This window comes from Bos grunniens, chromosome 10 (genome assembly GCF_055505025.1).
Source record: "Bos grunniens cultivar Pamir isolate PY7600 chromosome 10, Bosgru_T2T1.0, whole genome shotgun sequence".
NCBI lineage: Eukaryota > Metazoa > Chordata > Mammalia > Artiodactyla > Bovidae > Bos > Bos grunniens.
In genome coordinates, this window is record NC_141174.1 from 88583834 (window position 1) to 88606953 (window position 23120).

The 23120-nt window shown below is 51.5% G+C and overlaps 1 protein-coding gene and 1 long non-coding RNA gene across 15 annotated transcripts in view; both read right to left on the bottom strand.

The window, feature by feature from the left end:
- SMAD6 (SMAD family member 6) overlaps nucleotides 1-23120 on the bottom strand; it is a 232618-nt gene that overhangs the window by 98557 nt on the left and 110941 nt on the right. Inside the window, exons 5-6 of one of the 14 annotated variants that reach the window (XR_015135388.1) lie at nucleotides 6047-6137; nucleotides 5706-5858 (exon numbers count right to left, since the gene is read on the bottom strand). The exons of the other annotated variants lie outside the window; for them this stretch is intronic. The gene's annotated coding sequence lies outside the window, so the exon portion shown is untranslated. The remainder of the gene's footprint in view (nucleotides 1-5705; nucleotides 5859-6046; nucleotides 6138-23120) is intronic. 14 annotated transcript variants of the gene reach the window in all.
- Nucleotides 12621-17400, bottom strand: LOC147365306 (uncharacterized). The gene is made up of 3 exons (XR_015135398.1): nucleotides 17242-17400; nucleotides 14950-15140; nucleotides 12621-14109 (listed from the first exon to the last, which is right to left on the bottom strand). It is a non-coding gene; the product is annotated as an uncharacterized LOC147365306 (long non-coding RNA).

The window sequence follows — 23120 nt, forward strand, 5'->3', positions numbered from 1 at the left end:
CTGCCTCTCCAGTTTTGCCTGCTGGGAGTCCAGTGGAGGGTGGGAACCCAGGTTTTCTGCATCTTGGACCAAGGCGCTGCCTTTTCTGGATGCAGGGACCTCCCCCGCCCCGGCCCCAACAGCTTCACAGGGGCCTCTGGTTTATAAAGGAAGAACCCGAGTTTCGGGGTGTTTGGATTGCAAGAGAGTCCTCCTGTCTTTCCCCACCTTCAGCAGCTCCTTCTGAAACCCCTGCAACCACACAGGCTCAGCCCAGGTGACCCTCTACCCGCACGCGTGCACGCACACACACACACACACACACCCTCCCTGCATCACCCCCTCCACCCCCACACACACACCCTCCCTGCATCACCCCCTCCCTACACACACACACACACACAGACACATATACACACCCTCCCTGCATCACCCCCTCCCCAACACACACACCTTTCCTGCATCACCCCCTCCCTATACACACACACACTCACATCCCTGTGCACCAGAATGAGCCCTTCCCTCCCTGGCATCAACATGCCTGCTTTGGCAGTCTTTCCTCACGCATTCATTTATTCTTCCCTCAAACATCTACTGTCTCACGTGTGTGCCAGGCACCGGGGCCCAGCAGTGAACGAGACAGCCCTAGCTCCTGTCCTGGAGGAGCTCAGAGAGCTGAAGGGCTGGGTTCACCCTCCACAGTACCTGGCAGAGAAGCCCCTGTCATGTCAGGTATTTCCCTGGTTACAACTATGGCTGCCCTCCCTCTTCAGATCAAGGGGAACACAACCCCCAGCCATGCCCCCTTGGGCATAAGGGAAAAGCTTGGCTGGCAACCCAAGCCCTGAGCCTCTCATTCTCCCACCCACCCACGGCCTTGATTGCTCTGCTGCAAACTTCCTGTGCGCTTTGGAGACGCCACTCCCCTCTCTGGGACCGGGACAGTGACTTTGGAACAGGCTGAAGTGGCACAGCGGTCTCCAGCCAGTTGGTCCTGGGGCATTTTGGATGCGGGTCAATGAGAGGTGGGAGTGGGCTCTGCCCCTCCATTGCACGGTGGGCCTGGGGTGCTCAAGGCTCTCTCTGAGGAAACTTGCCCATCTACACATAGAAGCGTCACTCTCAATGCCATCTCACTGGCCCCCCACCAGGAAAGCCGAGTGCTCCCCACTTCAGGGTCCTCGTTGCACACCAGGCTGGGGATCTGAGCACCACAGTGAATTACCACATTTAAGATGAGGCAAATCTATGAGAAAAAAAGACCCAGTCCCCTTTCGTCCCTCATTTCTAACAGCATCATCTGATCCTGGCTAAGGCTTGGTCTATGGCAGGACATCAGGCTTCCCCAGTGCCTCAGCCGTAAAGAATCCACCTGCCAATGCAGAAGATGTGGGTTCAATCCCTAGGCCAGGAAGATCCCCTAGAGGAGGGCATGGCAACCCACTCCAGTGTTCTTGCTGGGGAACTCCCACGAACAGAGAAGCCTGGCTGGCTATGGTCCATAGGGTTGCAAAGAGCTGGACACAAGCAACTGACCACCACCCCCACCACAGCAGAACGTCAGTGCTGGAAGGCAGTCCTTGCCTGTCAGAGTGGTGCTGAGAAGCAGAGAATGTCCCCAGGTGCCAGTTCTGATACAGGCACAACTACATTCTCCATCTCCTTTACTCTTCACCAGCTTTCCAGGTGGTATACTTTTTACCTTTTAATTGAAATATACATAGGACGACACACATGAATCTCAAGTCGTTCACGGAGCTCAAGTTCAATGAACTTTGACATGCATATAAACCCACATGATGGGACTTCCCTGGTAGTCCAGTGGTTAAGAACCTACCTGCCAACGCACAGGACACCGGTTCAATCCCTGGGCCGCAAAGATCCCACGTGCCACAGGGCAACGAAGCCCGTACGCCACAACTGCGGAAGCCGGGGCTCCCAGAACCCATGCTCTGCCCCAACCATAGCGAGAAGCCCTAGCGCCACAGCCAGCGAGTAGCCTCTGCTGGCTGCAACTAGAGAAAGCCCGCACGCAGTCATGGAGACCCAAGGCAGCCCCCAAAACAAAAACCTATGTGACAACCAGACCAAGACAAACAAGTTCCAACACGCCGGAGGTTCCCCTCAAGCCCCCTTTCAGTCCACAACCCCCAAAGACAACCGCTATGACAGCCTCTCTCACCATAGATCAGCTTTACCTGTCCTTGAACTTCTTACTAATGGAATAACTTACTCTTTACACCTGGCTTCTTTCACTCAACAGCATGTCAGTATCGTTCACATTGCTGCATCTGTCTGTCCATGGTTTCTTTATGTTGCTGTCCTTCCTTCTGCTGATGGACACCGGAGTTGATTCCATTTCAGGGCTATTGTAACCAGCTCCCAGGATCACCCTGCCCTGTGCCTTTTGGGCAGGCACATTCACCTCTCTTGGTGGCACAGTACCAAGGAGCACCCCCACTGGGTCAGGGGGTGGGTGAACACTTAGCTTTCATAGCTATTTAGGCAGTGTGTATGTTTAGGACCATTTTACAGACACAGAAGCCAAGGTTCAGAGAGTTTAACTCACTCACCAGGCTCACACAATCACTAAGTCATGGAGCCTAGTCTGGAATCCAGAGATTTCAGACTCCAAACTCCTTTTAATCCTGCTTTGTAGAACAGGTGAAGGGGGTGCAAGGGTGGAGAGAGCCAAAAGAGAGGGGAAGCAAAGGGGCAGCTCAGACAGCCTGCTCTGTAATCAGCTCCTGGGATGTCCGGGCTGCGCTGGGAGGGCACAGCTGCAATTCCAGACAGACACAGAAGAAATGCGGCAACTCAGAGCCAGAAAGAATGCAGTCCGGTCCCCTCACCCTTCCCCAACCCCACTCACTCCAGCCACACTGCCTTCCTTGATGTGCCCTGAGAATGCCAGCCGGGCTCCTGCCTCACTGGCCTTCCCGCCTTCAGCTCCCACCTTCAGAACTGCTCCTGCCTCGGACAGCCACGTGGCACCTCCCCCACGTCTTTGGGGCCTCTGCTTCATTTCCCAATCAAAAAGAGCACCCCATCCCTCACTGACCCCTCACCTTTCACCTCCATCTGCCCTAATATTTTTGTGCACATTTGTGAATTGCCTGTCCCCTACCCTAGAATGTGACCTCCAGAGGCCCAAGAGTCACAGTCTCGTTTACTGTTCTACCTTGACTATGCGGAGCAGAGGCCGGCACTTGATAGGCCCTGAGCGAATGAACGAAGGAATGAAAAGCAACCACTTGGAGCAGGTGGTGGCAAAACCGCAGGCCAGGAGGGGCTCGTTGTCAGAGCCAGCTGCCGTGTTTACGTTCTGAGATAAAGCTCCCACGGGCCACAACAGCAGTCAAGAGCCACTGGGCAGGGTGTGGTGATGCCCACGCTGACCATGGTTGCCTCCAGGCACTGCGGGACTCAGCCATCACAGCTGGCTCTCGGTGGAGCCGGAAGGACAAGGGTACCAGTGTGCACCTGGGTACCTGCTGGACTGACCCTTCAAGATAGGGAATTTAGGATTCCTGGGTAAGAAGAGGAAGCAATGGCCACAGATCTCCCCAAATGACTTTTCCCTTAGGGAGTCTGAAAGATTATCTTCAAAACAGATGGGCCTGGGAATGATGTGATGGGTCCACGAAAATTCCCACCTCCTTCCACCCCTGCCTGGAATACATTCTCCATTCCTCACTGCCCCTTGCTGGTCTGGGAAGCCTCTGCTAATGCATATCACCACCCTGGGCCTCAGTTTCTTCCTTCTGTAAAAGGGGTGGAATTTGTCCATGATGTACAGTGAAGAAAACAACTCTGGATCAAACGTCTGCTGGTATGAGTTCTCATACCTCAGGACTGCTGTGTTCTCTAGCCAGCTCTTGCCCCCTCTGGGCTTCAGATTCCCACATGTCAAATAAGAGAATGTAGCAGAACGATCTCCAAAGACTGAAATCTTCCCTCAGGTATGACTGAGCTTCTGTTCTTCCCAAAGGAAGGACAAATTTATACAGGGATATAGGGAGAGGGAAGAGGGTGATGACGTCAAATACAAACTTGGCCAATGCCATAGCTTTGCTCTGACCTAGACCTGTTGGAGGTTTCCTCTCTGAACCCCACTGAATATCCAAGGCCTGGGTAGGCTTTGGATAATATGGGTGGGGGAGCTGTGGGTGGCTTCTCTCTCTGCAAATAAGGCTCTGAGTCTCAGAAGGTGACCAACACCAGACCACAGCTAGGCACTGTCCCCAAGAGTTTGCCCACGTCGTTCACAGTTTTACCACATCTCCCCATTACCACCAAGACCAAGAAAAGACCAGCCCAAGTCAGAGAAAGACCCAATTTTCAGATGAAGAAAACTGAGGTTTTTCGAGGGATCCCACAGATCATTCATTCAAGCACATAGGTACGCCCAAGTCTGGGCTTGCCACATGTCAGGGTTACCTCACTGAGCCCACATACAAGCCTGTAAAGAACACATCATTTTTCTCCTCATTTGACAGATCGAAGAACTACCGCTCAGAGAGGTTAAGTGACTTATGTAAAGTCACACAGCTGTGAGTAGTGGGGCCAGGATTTAAAACTAGATCTGTTGGACTCCAGATCTGTTCTTTATGCTTCCTGCCTGCGGACTGAGGGACAAAAAGGGAGTGATTTTATGCTTGGGGAGCCCAGGAACCTGAGAGGTGGATTCTGCCAACAAGGAGCGAGTAGGGGAGTCTGGGCCTTTGCACCTGCTGTTTGCTTTATCCAAAAAGCCTTCCCCTAGATCAGTGCCTCCCTCTTCACTCAGATCTCAGCTCAAAGGGCACTTGCACACGAAGACATTCGTTCTAGGACCACTGAGCCTAAACAGAACCATTCTTCTTACTCTCTGAAGCCCATTATAGTAGCACCTGTCACCACCTGAAGGATTACCTTATCTGATGTGAATATCCATGTATTATTTACTTGTTGTTTGTCTCCACTGAGAATGTAAGATTTTGTCCCTCTTACTCATCACTATAACCCCAAAGCCTAAGACACACTTGGCCCAGGGTAGGAGTTCAATTCCTATTAGTTGAGGGAAGGCTCTGAGAGACCGAGTGCCTTGTCCCCTAATAATCGAAAGACAGTGGAGCAGCTCATATCTGCTACGCGGAGAGAAGAGGGTGGAACCGCGCACCTCGTAGCCATCCCTAGTTGTTAACCCATTTCAGAGATGGGGGAACTGAGGCTCCCTCCAGCATCAAGGGCCCACAGATGACACACGGCAAATGAAGCAGTCCATCGGGGTGGGAATGCACGACCCCATGAGTCTGGCCGCGAGCCCAGTGTTCCTTGTAAGAGTTGGGGTTAGCGACCAGAAAGGGAAGGGGTGGTAACACCCCGCCCCCACACACAAGCGCACACTCTGGGTTGCGCTGTGCGCCACGGGGCCCTGGCCTCGCGCCGGGGCCGCACCCAGGGCCTAGCCGCCCGAATTCCTCCCCTCCCGCCCCCGCGCCGGCGCCTCCCGCCACCCCCTGGGGCCCGAGCGCAGCCCCTGCGATCCCCATCCTTCCCCTTCCCGGGGCCGGCCGGGTGGCGGACGGTGAGGACGCGCCAGCCCAGCCGGGATGCTCACTCGTGCCCCCCAGGCTCCCCCTGCCTGCCCGCCCCGGGCCCCCAGACTCCGGGCGCCCGCAGGCCCCGCGGGTCAGCGGGAACCGGCAATTTCCCGGCCGCCCGCCCCGCCGCCCGCTCTGTACTTAGGCTGATGACGGGTTCCCGCGGCCCTGGTGGCGGGGCGGGCGGCGGGTTCAGGGCGGGCGAAGCCGGCCCAGCCGGTCCCGTGCTCGGCTCTCAGGCGGCCGCCGGGCCTGTGTCATCCACCAGGAATTTCTGTTTTCCCCTCCGCGGGGCTGGAAGAAAAAACAATAATTAGGTCACTGGGCAGGCGGCAGAGAGGGTGTGGGACAGGCCAGTGGCGCCCTGTTGGGCAGGGAAAGGGTCTGGGAGGACGACGGGGCGGAGAGGCCCCCGCAGCGCTCCCTGCCCCCTTCCTGCCCTCCCCAGGATGCTGGCGGATGCAGGCAAAGGAATCCCTCACCATGGCCACAGTTCCCTCATGGGCCAGCTCATTCCATGAGCGCGTAGTGGGCACCGCTTGTCCGCCAATTTCTGTGCTAGGCGCCGGGGACCTAGAATTAAACAGAAGAGAAGGAAGAACTTGGTAGGAAAGACCCACAAGCCATCATGCAGAAATGTACAATCATCGCACCCGTGGGGAGGCCGGGGCCATGGGTTCCAGAATCCCCGCTGTTACAGAAATCCAGAGGTGCTTAAGTGCCTTATTTAAGGTAGGATAGTATTTACATATAACAAACCGGAATCTTCCGGTATTGTTGTTTAGTCATTAAGTCCTGTCTCTTTTGCCACCCCATGGACTGTAGCCAGCCAGGCTCCTCTGTCCATGGGATTTCCCAGGCAAGAATACTGGAGCCGGTTGCCATTTCCTCCTCCATTCTCCTGTATACTTTAAGTCATGTCTAGATTACTTATAGTACCTAATACAATGCTGAGTAAATGACATGTAAATAGTTGTAAATATAATGTAAATGCTATGTAAATAGTTGCCCAGCCAGCAGCAAATTCAAGTTTTGCTTTTTAGAACTTTCTGGATTTTTCTTCCCAAATACTTTCCATCCAGGGTTGATTGAATTGCAGATGGAGACGCCACAGATAGGGGGAGGGCTGACTGTATAGTGGGAGGCGTGCTGCACAGAACAGAGGAGTTTCAGGGTACTCTGCTTGCCCAGAGAGGAGGTGGGTGGGTAGTTAGGGAAGGCTTCCCTGAGGGAGTGGCACTTGCATAGAGGTTTGAAAGAGGAATGAGGATTGGCCAGGCCAAGTGGAGCTGGTGACAGGAAGGGTAGGGTGGTGGAAGGAACAGCATGTCCAAAGGCTTGGAGGTAAGAGGCAGTGCATGTTATAAGAACTGGGAGTACAGAAGGAGAATCAATGAATGTTTCATTTTGAATGTGAAACTAATGAAAGACACATATTTTGGGTCTCATGAGGCCCATAAACATAAGCCAGCTATGTTATCTGATGCTCAACTGAAGATAAAGCCACCTTTCCCTACACTGGAGGAAACCTGTTTTGGGCTTTTCTCACTGAGAAGTTCTAGGTCTGGATACTGTTCAGTTCAGTTCAGTTCAGTCGCTCAGTCGTGTCCGACTCTTCGCGACCCCATGAATCGCAGCACGCCAGGCCTCCCTGTCCATCACCAACTCCCGGAGTTCACTCAGGCTCATGTCCATCGAGTCAGTGATGCCATCCAGCCTCTGTCGTCCCCTTCTCCTCCTGCCCTCAATCCCTCCCAGCATCAGTCTTTTCCAATGAGTCAGCTCTTCGCATGAGGTGGCCAAAGTACTGGAGTTTCAGCTTCAGCATCATCCCTTCCAAAGAAATCCCAGGGCTGATTTCCTTCAGAATGGACTGATTGGATCTCCTTGCAGTCCAAGGGACTCTCCAGAGTCTTCTCCAACACCACAGTTCAAAAGCATCAATTCTTCGGCGCTCAGCCTTCTTCACAGTCCAACTCTCACATCCATACATGACCACAGGAAAAACCATAGCCTTGACTAGATGAACCTTTGTTGGCAAAGTAATGTCTCTGCTTTTGAATATGCTATCTAGGTTGGTCATAACTTTCCTTCCAAGGAGTAAGCGTCTTTTAATTTCATGGCTACAGTCACCATCTGCAGTGATTTTGGAGCCCCAAAAAATAAAATCTGACACTGTTTCCCCATCTATTTCCCATGAAGTGATGGGATCGGATGACTGTACCTATGGGCATTTAAGGAATTTTCCAGGGTCATTTGTACTTAGCACATCTCACACCTTTCACTCTGACCTTTAGGACAAGTCCCTGGAAAAGACAGGATGCCAGAGCAACTCTGTCTGGCTGTAGAGTTCACAATATGTGTGAGAAGACTAGAGAGGTGGTCAGGATTAGATCATAAAGGGTCTTAGGGGCCATGGTAGGGGGGTTAGATGTTACCTTAAGGGAAGTTGGGAGCAATGGTTTGGGAGGGGAGCAAAGAAGGGTGGGAGGGGACTTCCCTGGTGGACCAATGGCTAAGACTCTGTGTTCCCAAAGCAGGGGGCCGGGGACCAATCCCTGGTCAGGGAACTAGACCCTACATGCTGCAACTAAGAGTTCACATGCTGCAACTAAGACTGAGCACAGCCAAATACAGAAATAAAAATTAATATTTTTTAAAAACAGGGTGGGAGGGGATGATGTGATTTCTGAACACTTATAGCTGATAATATCCACCATTTATTTATCTCCTATTAGGTGTACAGGGCTAAGTGTTTCATGCACATCATCTCACTAAGCTTGATGAGAATCTTATGAGAATGTTATTTAGCCATTTTGTAGAAGAGGAAGGAGGCCAGGGAAGTCATTTGCCCTGGGTCACCTGCTACTAAGGGGCAGAACCAGAGCAGAAATGTGTTAGGCCCTGTTCTGGGAGCTGTGGGACAAAAGAGGGAATCTCTGGCCGTACTCTTAAGGAGCTTGTAGTCTGCTGGGGGACATGTGCGTGTGATGGATGAGAGCCATGGCAGAATACAGTTGACTTCTCTCTCCTATGATGACCTAGGGGTAGATTGTCTAGGACTGGAATGGTGATACTAGTCCATGAGCTTGCCCAGGCACCCAGGCCCCTTCCACCTTGCTGCTCTGATATGTTGATGTGTCCAAGTTGGCTCCCCCCGCAACTTGGGTGGAGGGGGAAGGAGGGAGGGAGCATGTCCTTTCCCCTTAGGGAACATCACTGCTACATCTTCATCTGTATCTATATCTCTGCAGCTGTATCTGTATTTGAATCCACATCCACATATGAATGTATATCTATAAAAACAGATCCACCAATTAGCTAATATTCAAGGCATCAGCTTTCAAGATAGACATTCTAGGGACGTCCCTGGTGGTCCAGTGGCTAATACTCTGCACTCTCAATGGACGGGACCTGATCCCACATACCACAACAAAGGTCTGGTGCAGCCAAATAAATAAGTATTTTAAAATCAAATAAAGATGATAGATAGATAGAAACTTTAGTGCCCCAAAGATAAAATACAGTAATGGATAAAATCAGCCCCTAGTGGCAAAACATGGAAACAGAAAACATTACAGCTGAGAGAACGATCTCACTTCCTATCGACATCCTATTGGTAGTTTCCTTAACACAACTATTCCCGAACAAAATAAAATACTTTTGGTATGGTTTTTATAAAAAGAAATTATCTTTTTCCAAAAATGTTACCTTATAAAATCCTGGAATGTCATATGCATCTATGGGTGTTACGGGTCAGAAATAGCTGCAAAGATGAACAAGAGAGGGCATGGCCCTCTGTGGTTCTTTCAACCCACACCCCACTCCCTCAGAAGAAATGGGGCCCAGATAGGCACTCAGGATGTGGCAAACTGCCCTTGGTCTATGCTTATGGGGACCCATCAGGAGAGTGAAGTGGGAGACACGCTAAAGCACTGGTTCTCAAAGTGTGGCCCTCCACCAGCCATATCAGCACCACTTGAAATTTGTCAGAAATTCACATTCTCGGCCCCACCCAGGCCTACAGAACCAGAAACTCAGAGTAGGGTCCAGCTGTCTGGGTTTTCACAAGCCCTCCAGATGATTCTGAGGCAAACTAAAGTTTGAGAACCACTGGCCTAGGGCCCAGCACACGGGGCTGAGAGTTGGAAAACCTTGGTTCTAATCCTGGACCTGGCAGTCCCAAGGGTCTGTGACCCTTGGGCAAGCCAGTTTCTGTGGGTCAGGAGCCTGGGCCGAGTCTAGCTGGCCCTCTGCCTCCTGGTTCCTCACAGGCTGCAGTCATCTGAGCTCACCTGGGGAATGCGTCTGCAACCAAGCTCACTGATGGGCTTGTTGGCAGGAGTTGGCGCCTCGTGTGTAGCTGGACTGCAGACCTCAGTTCCTTGCTGGCCTTGCTCGTCCCTCTGGCTATTGACCAGAGCCCAGCTGCATGGGCCTCTCTGTTGGGCAGCTCACAACATGGCAACTGGCTTCCCACAGAGAGAGCAAAAGTGTGTCTCAGATGAAAGGCGTGATCCTTTTGTAACCTCATATCAGAAGTGACGTTCCATCACTTTGCTGCCTTTGGTTTGTCAGAAGCCTTCCCTGTGGCTAGCCCACATGGAAGGAGAGGGGATTTTACAGGGGCATTAGTACCAGGAGGCAGGGGTCATCTTAGAAGCCCCTACCACATCTAAGAGTCCCTTGGACAGCAAGGAGATCAAACCAGTCAATCCAAAGAAATCAACCCTGAATATTCATTGCAAGGACTGACGCTGAAGCTCCAATACTTTGGCCACCTGATGTGAAGAGCTGACTCACTAGAAAACACCCTGATGCTGGGAAAGATTGAGGGAAGGAGAAGGGGATGACAGAGGATGAGACGGCTGGATGGCATCACCAGCTTGATGGACATGAGTTTGAGCAAACTCCGAGTGATAGTGAAAAGAAGGTGTGCTGCAGTCTATGGGATCTCAAAGAATCGGACACAACTGAATGACTGAACAACAACACATCTGCAAAAACTTGTTCCAAGCAAGCCCCAAGATGGAGGGAACCCCAACCCTGGGAGAAGCCTGAGAAGTGTGCCTGGTGGTGGTGGGGTGGTGTGCCTGACGACCCTGATTTTTATCTTCACTATGGGGCCTATCTGATGGTGGGGGGTATTTGCAGCCGGCAGGAGCTGCATTCCAGGGCTGGGTACTTAACATTCCAGAGGAGCTCTCAGCTAATTACTGCCTTGCCCAGCCCAGTCCTGGACCACCCGGCTCCCCTGAGCTCCCAGGGCTTGGCCAGAGGACTCTGGTGGCTTTGTTCTTGGGTCACACTGAGAGGCCCAGAGATGGGCCAGACTAAACCAGGGTTACACAGCACTGAGTCAGCAGTCACAGTGGGGCTGGAGCCCAGGCCCTTTCACCCACAGCGTGCGGGCCAGGGGCAGAGGCAGCAGGAGTCTCGGGGCTGAGCCTCTGGCGGGGCGGGGGAAGGTAAACTAAAGCAGAACGCCCAAATGACTGCTCTGAGCCTCCTCTGTTTCCTCACTATAAAAAGGGGAATTTTCCCAAGATCTTATAACATGTGACAAACACTCTCTCCTTGATCAAACTTCAGACAGGCTCCTCTTTTCAAGTAGGTCTTGTCTTTGGGTCTTGTCTTTGGCTTGCCCCGCCCAGGGGGAGGGTGGAGAATCCCCCACCCTCGATACCTGACCACCTTGCCTGCTTTAAGCAGGTGTCCTGTTAAGTTGGTTTAGTAAGAATCGCCCCTACCCTTGATGGCTCCTCTTAGTCATTTTCCATCCACTGACCCCTCATCCTCTTGTTGGCTCTAAGCCTCGCTGTGTTTGCTGTATCTACAGTTGAGCCTGATCTCTCCCTGCTATTGTGAAGTCAACATCTATCGCAATAGTCCTGAATAAAGCCTTCCTTCGTTATTGTTTTAACCATTTTAACAAATGGTAGAATAACTTTCTTTTAAACATGTGCTTACACGATAAGTCACTTCAGTCATATCCGACTCTCAGCAACCCCATGGACTGTAGCCCACCAGGCTCCTCTGTCCATGGAATTCTCCAGGCAAGGATACTGGAGTGGGTAGCCATTCTCTTCTCCAGGGGATCTTCCAGACCCAGAGATCGAACCGGCATCTCCTGCAGCTCCTGCATTGCAGGTGGATTCTTTACCACTGAGCCACCAAGGAAGCACATTCCTTTAACCATGCATCCTGTGATATCCAAGTTCCAATCCCTTCCCTGTGCAAAGGGGTCCCAGGAGGCATGACATTCTCACTGCTCCTCAGGTAATGAAAGGGGAGCATGGGCTTGGAGTAGGCAGTCCTTTGCCCAACACATGAACGAGCAAAGGGCTTGGGCAGCAGGTGGTCTTGGGCCCGAGAAAGGCCAGTGGGGCCAGAATCCTCTAAACACCCTCCCCTCCTTCTCCTGCTCTCCTACTTGGGCCCACTCAGCCCTGAGGCCTTTGGAGCAAAGGCGCCTTGGTGAGCAAGATGGCAAGAAGGAGGCCTCTGATATGGGGGTAAGGGGATCACTGGCAGAGACAGGCACTGGGTAGGGCCCTGAGGGCTGAGTATGACTCTGCGTGTGAAAAGTGGAGGCAGGGCATTTCTGTGGAAGAGGGTGGCACGAGACGCTGCAGGGCCCAGAGGACGGGACTCCAATATGTGAGAGATGCCTGTGGCGCTGAGGATTCTGGGAGGCTAGTGCCCTTCTCTGCTGCCATGCGGCTCACAGTCTGGGTCCTCTAGCAAGAGCCACAGGCAAGAGACCAGACGCCTCCTCCACCCAGGGGCAACGTCCACCTGCTTCTCTTTTTCCTCAGCACCCAACTCCTAGGATTTTCTCAGGCTCCCTCAGACAGAGCGTGCTCTACTATAAATCTAAATCATGTAATTTGTTACACCTAGGTTCACATATGCAAGGCACAAACTCAAGAACTCTCCCTCCCTCCCCATCCTCCCAGCCCCGCTTCCCCTCTTCCTGAGGCAATCTTTGCTACTACAAGGACACACGCTTTTATTCTTACACGCTTTTTATTCTTACACGAATAAGAACTAGTTCACTGCATTCACTTCCTGTTACATCTGGGATTATTCCATACCAATCCAAGTCATTCTTTTGATACCTGCATAAGTATTCTATTACTTGAACATACCAATGTGTATTTTTAACTAGTCTCCAAGGGGGTTTCCCTGGTCATCCAGTGACTAAGACTCCACACTCCCAATGCAGAGGGCCGAGGTTTGGTCTTTGACCAGGGAACTAGATTCCACAAGCTGCAATTAAGAGTTCACGTGTCACAACAAAGATCAAAGTTCCCACATGCCGCAACTAAAAAATATCCTGCATGCCACAACTAAAGATCCCATGTGCTCTAAGACCCCATGCAGCCTCTCCCTCTCCCCCTCTCCCTCTCCAAATAGCACCCAATTCATAGATTCATACTGGCACCTAACCCTTGGGCAATAAACACATGCAGATTGTCTACTATGGCTCAGGATATGTTACAGACATGGGTGATTGCAACCTGTTCCCTGTGAATTGGAGCTCCCAGGCTCATGGAGGTGATCAACCGACCTTAGCATCACAGAGTGGGATAACAGCCCAAGAGCCATTCCAGGAAACCATGCTTCTTTCTTGGGCTGGGAGAGAGGTAGGCCTTTGAGCACATGTGTGGGCATTCTTTAAAGGATAAGTGGGATTTTACTGACTGGAAAGGGCAGGATGGCTTTCTAAGCCAAGAGAACTATGCAAGCAGATTGGAGGAGGAAGATAACCCATGTGTGTCTGTAATAAGGAGGGCCCAGGGCGAGTGGGCAGAGGCTGTTAGGAGCGTGAGTCTGGAGAAGGCTTGAATCTCAGGGAGATGGCTGTTTCCTGACTCCTGTTGTTCTCCCAGAGCCTCCCCTATGGGGAGGAGTAGGAGAAAGGGGGCTCAGGGGAGGGATTGGAGAGGCAACCCTAGGCAAGATGGAGTAGTGGCTTGTCAGGACTGAGATCCACCCAGTGCTGAGCATTATATTTAATTCAGTTTTGCTACACAGACTTTATCTCTGAACCATTGAAGAGTTAGTTACAGACAGCATGGTATATTCATCATGGTATTCTTCCTCTAAGTATTTCAGCAAATCTCTCTTTAGAATAAGGATGTTTCCCTGTAACATCCTTATACAGTGATGACACTCAGGAAATTTAACATTGTTATACTATCATCTAGTGTCCTCTCTATATGCAAATTTGTTCAACTGTCTGAATAATGCCCTTCGTAGCGTCCCCATCCTACTCACAACCCAATCAAGGATCACCTTTCTCATCCCCTTTAATCTAGAATAGTTTTCCAGACTTTTTCTTTCTTCCCTTCTTTCATCCAACTGGCACGTTTTGAAAATCCAGTTCAGGTGCCTTGCTGCATGTCACACAATTTGATGTGTCTGACGTTTCCTCAAGACTGGATCCAGGAACCTCGGTGCTGTGTGCTTCTCAGGTGGGTTTGCCCCGTTACTGGTGGTGTTAAATTCTATCACTGCTGAGGTCCACCAGGTTTTTCCACTGTAATAAGTCAAGCGCTTAATGTTCAATTCCACTTCATCGTGTAGATGAATAGCCTAAAGCTCAAGATGTCAAGTGACCTGCCTCCGTCTCTCCCCCACACACACACAGCTAAAAATGAGCGAGGGCTAGGATGCAAGCCCTATTTGACTCTTAAACATTGCACTATGCTGCCTCTCCACAAGTAATACCTGATGATGATAGAAAAATTAGAAACCACAGAAAAGCTAAAATTCAGAAGAAACCCACTAGGATTCTGCTACCTGGAGATCACTTTTGTTAACTTTGTGGGTGTTTTTCTAGATTTGCACTCACATGAATACCCACATATCAATATGGACTTATTTTCCCCAAAAGGGGATCATCTTGTTGTCTAAGCTGCTGTTTTCATTCAACACCATACAATCTGAGTAGGGAACACATGTGGCTATGTTTATCATCTGTTCGGCCTGTCAGCAACCCCCTCAAGGCTGCCCCAGAAGTGACAGAAACTCAACATGGCTTGTAGGACCTGGAGAGGGAGAGGACTCAGGGGATGGGCTTGCCCAGAGGGTGGCTCTCAGGATGCTTGGCTACAAGGACCCTAAGAGGACAGCGGGCAGAGGGTCAGGAACACAGATGCCAGCCTTGCAGCTCCATGCACTGGGCAGCCTGGGTGTCTTCCCTCAGCTGGGTCTCCTTCCAGTGACTCAAGGTCACAGCACAACCCTGTTTATGCTCCCAGCACCTCCTGGATGTCATGAGGGCAAAACTCAGGCCAAGGTGTCACCTGGTGAGGTGGGCAGGGCCCTGCACACAGGGAGTAGAGACCCGGGCTCTGGTCTCAGCTCTGTTACTGACCTCAGAGTGACCTTGGACAAGTTCCGTTCCTCTGCTTTCCTCATTGATTCACTCCACAACCTGTTCTGCATGATTGGCCAGGAGCAGGCTGGGTGCTGGGGACTCAAGGTGACTAAAATCCATAGGGAAAGAGCCGAGCTGGAGTCGAGAGGGTTCCGGTGTGAGGGCCTGAGGCTTCTACAGCTCAAGGGCTGTTTGAAGAATAAGAATACCAAATTAGGAATATAGTATTGGTTACAGAGGGCTTTCCCGATGGCTCCGTGGTAAAGAATCTGCCTGCAATGCTGGAGACACAGGAGGCCTGGGTTCAATCCCTGGGTGGGGAGGATCCCCTGGAGGAGGAAATGGCTCCAGTATTCCATTCCAGTCTTCTTGCCTGGGAAATCCCATGGAAAGAGGAGCCTGGCAGGCTACAGTCCATGGTGTCACAAAAGAGTCAGACATGACTGAGTGACTTGAGCGTTGGTTACAGAGTCTTGGAAGGGCTGCTGTGAGTGAGGGGCTCTGAGGCTGATATTGCTTTAGCTCTGGGTAAATTCACCTCCGGCAAAGGGACTCCAGACAGAGGAAAGCCCAGAGGCCACAGGCACTAGCTCCTCCACCACTGCCCTTGGGCTCCACTCTACCTGGGCAAACATGGGAAACAGTCATGGGCTGGACCATGAGCCTTTTCTGCTCTGGACTTAAGTGAGGATGCCTTTCCTTTTACTTAGAATTCTTTATCTAGGGAACTTCCCTGGTGGTCCAGTGACTGTTCATTTGGAAGGATATCTGTTACCTGCGGATAGATAGATATAGATAGATGGATATAAAATACATCATGTGTCTCACTTAACTTTGAAAACTATACATACATAGAATTCAAATGAGCAAATTTTCAAGATTTTTTTAAGGGAAGGGACAGCTGGTCTCTGTCTCTCTCCGCCTGTCTGCACCCAGCCAGGCCCATCCCTGAGAGTGCTCCCTGAGTCTCCTGAAGGAGCTGCCAAGTGCTATTTCTTCCAGAATTTACTGGGTTCTCACAGCCCAGGCAGTGCTGGGTCTTCTCTCTCTGTCTCCCGCCCCCTTCCTCACCTGGGGTGAGGGCAGGGGCCGAGCTTATCCCAGGTATCAGCTTTGTCCTGCATGAGTCTTCAGCAGAGGAACCCAGCCAAGGGTTCTGAGTGGGGGCCATGACAAAATGAGTATCAGGGAGAACAGAAGACGATTAAAGCCACAGGAAAAGGCCTCCTAGAGGGGGTGACTTAGGTCTTGCGGGGGGGGGACCATCTGCCCGAGGCTGGTCAGCCCGTGACTCAGAGATGGGGCTCAAAGCCGTGGCAGGACATGATGGCAGCATCCTCATCCAGCCTAGACTGGGGGCTCGGCCAGGCCCTGGCTGAGTTCCCTCAGGAGGCCACCTCTAGCCCAGTACTGAAAATTTAAACCCCCACCAGCTTGACTGTTTTTCAAGATGTACAAACCTACTTAGTGGAACAGAGAATCACAGGCTCCGTACAAGGCTCAACAGAACCCCCAGTGGCTTTTGATTGCAACCCCTTCTAGCAGGGAAGGGAAGTGCACAGGAAGACTCCTACTCAGCCTCTAGAATCAGCCAGCCCAGATTCATTCCTGTCAGCTGTGTGACCCTGGACACATTGCTGAGCCTCTCTGGGCCTCAATGTTCTCATCTGCCAAATGGAAACAATACATTACCTACCATGTAAAGTCATTATAAGGACACAGTGAAACAACGCAGCTGGCTCAGTAAGTGGCAGTCATGGAAAAATAGGTCTTATTGTGCTTTTCTTCATATCAGTTGGGATTATTTTAGTAGCAGCACAAACTTGCCTAAACTAGCTACAGCAAGGATTTCCCTGGTGGGTCCAGTGGTTAGAATCCACCTGCCAATGGAGAGGACACGGGTTCAATCCCTGGTCTGGGAAGATTCCACATACCACAGGGCAACTAAGCCCATGAGCTGCAACTCACACCATGGGTTCTGAGCTTTAGAACCCATGCTCTGCAACAAGAGCGGCCACCACAATGAGAAGCCCGCGCACAGCAACTGCAGAGTAGCCCCCACTTGCCGCAACTAGAGAAAGGCCCGCATGCAGCAACAAAGACCCAGAGCAGCCAGAATTAAAATAAATATTAAAAAAATACAACAAGAAAAGGAAGATATTGGGGGAGGGGCGTGGAAGTTACAGAAAGGTGCCTGGGGTACCTTCTGGAATCCTCGACCAGGACCCAGTGGGTCTCAGGAAAGGGTGCCGTCAGGGCTCCAGCCCAGCAGGGCTCCCCTCCTCTTACCTTGCTGCTCTCCTCTGTCCCTTCCTCTTCCTTGCAGCCCCTGGCTCTGTCCACCATTCCAACCAGTAGCAGAAAGCCCAGCAGTCAATAGCTCCTGGCCTCTAGATGCGAAGACAGCCAGCCTCAGCTGAAGTCTTTTGGTTCTGATTCCAAATTCTTTGCACAAATCAGAGATTGGCTCAGCCTGGGTCAGGTGATCCCCACCTGGGGAGAGTCAATATGGCCAATCCTGTAGGAAACCTGGGGCCGATGATGATGGGGAGCAGCTTCCCGCAAGGGGACAACACCAGGCAAAGAGAACAACGGTCATCTCTTGCCTGTTCTGGGTTCCTCCCCCCTGGTCAGACCCAGGACTCTCACCCCACCTCCATCACAGAAGCAAAGCAGATGGGCACTGCTCTCTTCCACGCTGGGCTGATTTTATTGGTTTGTAAAAAAAAATAAAAGCCTCCCTATCCCCTAATACATTACAGAGCAGACACTGGTGATTGGGAATCCAGATCACAAAGTCTCCAGTCTTCAGTCCTGCCTTTCAGGGCCAGTGCTTTGAGTAGGGGGGTATATAAAAACACTTCCTTTGAGCTGATTAGGCACACGCTCTCCAGTATGAAAGAGACTGCATGCCACCCCCTAAGCCACTGTCCTAGTCCCTGTGGGCGTGTGAGTGATGAGTCCTCGCTGGGTGAGTATTCCCTCTAGCACTGGGGTTTTCTAGCCACCAGGTCTCCTCTGCCTGAGTCTCCAGGCTCATGGAATATGGCCAGGTAGTGAGGCCTGGGCTGCGGCTCACGTTTACATTCCAGACTTTGACCCAAGGCTTTCTGGAGCCAGAGGCTATGAAAGGCTGGGAGTTGAGGGCACGGGTGCAGAGGTGGTCCAAGGCGGCTGCCTGAGAAGCTAAGGTTCCAAATGGGTCCTGGAGACCAGGAAATCCTGCTTTGTTGAAACCCTGTGCCTGTGAGAGGTCCTTCGTTCAGAAATCTCCATGGTAACAGGCACTGTGCGCAGCACCTGAGCTCTCACACCGGTCCTTCCATCATCTGGAACCCTCAGCATGCCCTTGAGAAGCAGCCAGCCAGCCACTTTACAGATGGGGAAACAGAGGCTTCTAGCAACCCAGCATGTCCAGGGCAGAACTGGAGTTTCACACCACGGCCTGTGCTGGGTACATCTCCCACTCTGCCTCCAGGCCCAGAGGGGGCTCAGGGTAGGGCCCGTGCTTCCCCTTCCCCACTCCCAGATCCCATCCTCTCTGGCGTCCAGTCTTCTTCCACAGCACGGACCCCATGGCCCCAGTCTACCGCGACCAGCACTTCTGTGAGACATGACTGGGGGGTCCACAGGCTCTCCTCCCCCAAGCACCCAGCCCATCAGGCCTCAGGCCCCCAGGACCAGCAGGGACAGCTCTCCTCAACGGCCCCCTAAGTGCCTTAAGAGCCACCTCCTGGCCTTGGTTTACAGCATTCCCTGGCCTGGGGCCCCTTTCAGCCACCCGGCCCAGCTGTCTGGGCCCAGGTCCTTCTCCCTGAGGCCCCACCACTCACAACTCTGTCTCTTCAGTGACCACAAGCTCCTCTGGGCATCGCAGTTTCTCCCGTGGAGGCACTGGGTAGGAGGGAGCCTCCAGAGCAACAGGAGAGCTGGGAGTGAGACGTGTCTGCCTGGCGAGAAGCTGGTCTAAAGGCAAGTCCATGGAAGCAGCCAGGTTGAAGCAGTGAAAGCCTCAGGAGAGAAGGAGGAAGATCCTGGAAGATCTTGGGGCGGCAGAACCAGCCACGTGTTTCATGTACACAGACCTCTGCATATGCTGTTCCTTCTAGTGGGAGTCCTTTCCTGTCATCTGTCCTCTATGTGGCAAACTTGGCCAGTTGTGACCTCCAGTGTCTATTCCTCAAGCCTCCTTAGAAATGGAACCCCCGAGTGTTAGCTAACTGGGCATATGGCCACCCAAAATAAAGAACATGTTTCTCAGCCTCCCTTGCAGTTAGCTGGGCCATGGGATTGAGCCTTGACAATGGCTTCTAAGTGCACTGTACAACTTCTAGGAGTGTCCTTAAAAACACGGCTGCTGGAGCTCTGGCAGCCACCTTGTACCAGGAGGCATGTGAAGGCTTGAGGACAAGCATGTGGAACAAGAAAATAGGAAGAACCTGGGTGCCTTTCACCATGGAGAAACTTATGAGCCCTGGGCCTCCCACCACCAGATTTCAACTTGAATCAGACACAAGCTTCTATCATGTTTGAGTCACTGTTATTTTTGTGTTTGTTTTCATTTAGGGCCAAGTGTAAACTTAATCGATACAGCCAGAAAACTCCTTTAAAACTTTTTAAAACCCAGCTCAATTGTCACCTTCCTCAGGAAGACTTCCTAAATCCAAGATAAAATAAACCCCTCCCAGATATGACCATATTCTTATTTTTACTTTTATCCTTCTGTATTATAACTTTCCTGTTTAGATGTCAGCTATACATCTCCAGAACACTGAAATATCCAGCTCAGAGCCCTGCAACCTAGTAATACTAATAGTACTGAAACAATAGATGATATTTATTGAGGGCTTACAATGAGTCAAGCACTATTTTCAGAGTTTATATATATTATCTCATTTAATCCTCACAGGAACTCTATGGGATAGGCACGAGTATTAACCTCACTATAAAATGAAGATGAAAAAACCAAGGCACAGAGAGAATAAGTAAATTGCCCAAGGTCACACAGCTAGAAACTGGTAGAGATTGGACTTAAATCCAGGAGTCTGACTGCAGAGTTCAAGTTCTTAGCTTGTCATTCTTATCATAGGAACTCTGTTAGCTTGTGATAGGCATGCCTTGAAGTGGGATGTGGGGGAACCGTACAACTCCCCTCACCTTCATTAAAATGAGGAAAACAGGAGGAGTTCTCGCCATCTGCCTGGGAACCATGGCAACCAGGGCTCAGGGCCCTGGAGGGGGTTAGAGGTCCCAGGGACTTACGGAACCCAAGCATCCACAAGGCCACCTGTTTCCGTTATCTCTGCCATGTAACAAACCAGCCCAGAACTTAGTGGCTTGAAATAACTGCTTTACGAGTTCTAAGGGTCCATAGGTCAGCTGGGGGTATCTCCTGCTTCCTGTGGCGTCAGCCTGGTGATTTCAGCTGGGATCTCAGCCACGAGGCCTCCCTCTCAGGCCTGTGCTGGGGCACCTCAGCTCCGCTCCACATGTGGCCTCTCTTCCCACATGGCTCCTGACACTCTTGTCTGCTCAGGTTGCCATGCAAGGCCGCTGGACTCCAAAACACAGAGAGGGGGCTTCCCTGGCTGTTCAGCAGTCAGGACTTCACCTTCCAATGCAGCGGGTGCAGGTTCAATCCCTGGTAGGGAAACTAAGATCCCACATGCTTCACAACCAAAACACCAAAACATAAAACAGAAGCAATATTGTTTAAAAATTCAATAAAGACCTTAAAAAAATGGTCCATAACAAAATATTCTTTAAAAATTTTTTTTGAAAAGAGAGAGAGAAAGCAGAAGGCCTAGGCCATTGAAGGCTAGAGCTGGAACTGGAGAGTTACTTCTACTGTGTTCTCTTTTCAAAGAAAGTCACAGGGGCAGTCAAGGGGAGGGAAAACAGGTCCTCCTCCTGCTGGGAGAAGCACAGTATGTATTCAGTAGGGAGAAATTCTTGGCAACTGCCTTTGGAGAGAAGGTACCATCCTACCTCACAAAATTTCAGGAAGGAGTCCCAGAAGGACGTGGCACTCGGACAGAAAGCCTGGGTCCCATGCTGCCTGGCCCCCATCTTGCTCTGCAACCCTGGGAAGATCGCTACACTTCTCTGAGCCTCTACGGCTCAGGGATACCAGCATCCCAAGGTGCAGTGAGGATTCAAGGCAGCGGGGGCTAGGGAAGCTCTGGGAGGGGACAGGGCTCCCCAGCGTCGTGCCCTCAGTCCATGATGACGCGGTTTGGCCCGCAGGTAGTCTCAGACTCCAGAGGTCATGGCCTCCCCAGCTGCAAAGGCCTGTCCTAGAGGAGCCTCAGAACCGAGTCCCTTGACTTTAATGCTGGGAAAGGCTCTGGGGCGATGCAAGTTCTGATTATCCTTTCTCTAGGGAAGGACTGTTGGGGGTCAGTCCCGGGTTCCATGTAGAGAATGAGCAAGAGCCCTACTGAGAGAAGGTCAGGATCAGGGCAGGGAGGTGGGGGACACAAAGGGTGGACCAAATACAGAGGACCTGGCAACAGAGGGGCAGAACAGGTATCAAGCTCCCTGTCTGAGTTTGAGCTGCTGTAACAAAGTATCATAGACGGCACGCCTTCAAAACAACAGAAGTAAACTACGTCTCAGGGTTCTGGAGGGTGGAAGATCAGGGTGCCGGTGAGACTGGGTTCCAGTGACAGCTTTCTTCAGGGTTACAGATGGCCAGCTTCCTGTCGTGTCCCCACATGGCAGAAAGAGAGCAAGAGAATTCTCTGGGGTCTCTTTTAAAAGTCACCAATCTCATTCGTGAAGGCTCACCCCGCCTGACCTAATCACCTCCCAAGGCTCCACCTCCTGATACGATCACATTGTGGGGTGAGGATTTCAACGTATGACTTTTAGGGGGCGCTGCATCAGGTCTCAGTTGCGGTACACAGTATCTTCACTGTGTCCTGCAGGGTCTTTCACTGAGAGGCACAAACTCTCCACTTGTGATGCGTGGGCTCAGTAGTTGCAGATAGGGCTTAGTTGCCCTACGGCATGTGGGATCTTAGTTCCCCAACCAGGGATCGAACTGGCATCCCCTGCATTGTAAGGCAGATTAACCCACTGGACCATCATGGAAGTCCTTCAACATGTGAATTTCGAGGGGACACAAACATTCAATCCGCTGTACTCCCTCACAATTTGTCAGCCTTCCATGGCTCCCTGTTGCCCACTTAGAGACCGTGGCACTCAGGATTTGCCACCATTGGGCTCCTTGATGGAGCAGTCCAGGCTCACTTCCCACATTGCCCAACATGTACTGGCCACACTGGGTGGCTGACTTGCCCTTCCCCAAACACGCCTTATAACTGTACACCTTGTGCCTATGCCTGCTTTATCTGCCTATGACACCATCTTACTTCTTGGAGATTCACTCATACTCTTCTATGACTCATGCCCTGACCTCTAGGCTCAGAATTAACTATTCTGCTCCTGCTTTGTGCAGACTCCAGCAGAGCCCTTAGCACCGGCATCTACAGCCACACGGGCTGCATACACATCTGCATCTGTCGCGGACTGCCTCGTAATGCCACGCAACAAACAACCCGGAGCCTCAGTGGCAAACACTCTCTTACCTCATGAGTTGGTTCATTCAGTTAGCTCCGCTGATTCTGGCTGGGGTCAGCTGCTGACCTACCATGGCCTTGGCTGTGATGATGGGCCACATGCCTTCGTCACTCAGCAAGCTAGCTGGCATGTTCTCATGACCACGGCAGAAGAGGAAACTGCAAGTGCTTTGTCAAGCCTCTGCACCACATGGGCTAACATCCTATCAGCCAAAGCAAGTCACAGAACTGAGCCCAGCATCAAAGACTGGGCAGAACATTCCATCCTGGGGTGGAGGGCATTGCAGACTTACTGGGTAGAAGAGGTGGATACTGGGAGGGGTGAAGAACTGTGGGACTATGAATACAATTAATCTTCCACAATGTCTGTCTCTACAACTAAATCACGTGTTCATTCCTTGAGGGATGATTTCTCTTCACTGGGCTAAAAATTCTGTCCTAGATTGATTGGACATTGGAAGGAGAAGGACCGGAGAACTCAGCCATTCCTATCTGTGACCTTGAAAAACACTTTTTACTCTGGCCAAAGTCTCAGTCTCCTCATTTGCAGAAAAAGGAAGAAGGAAGCCTGCCCTCCTAGGGCAC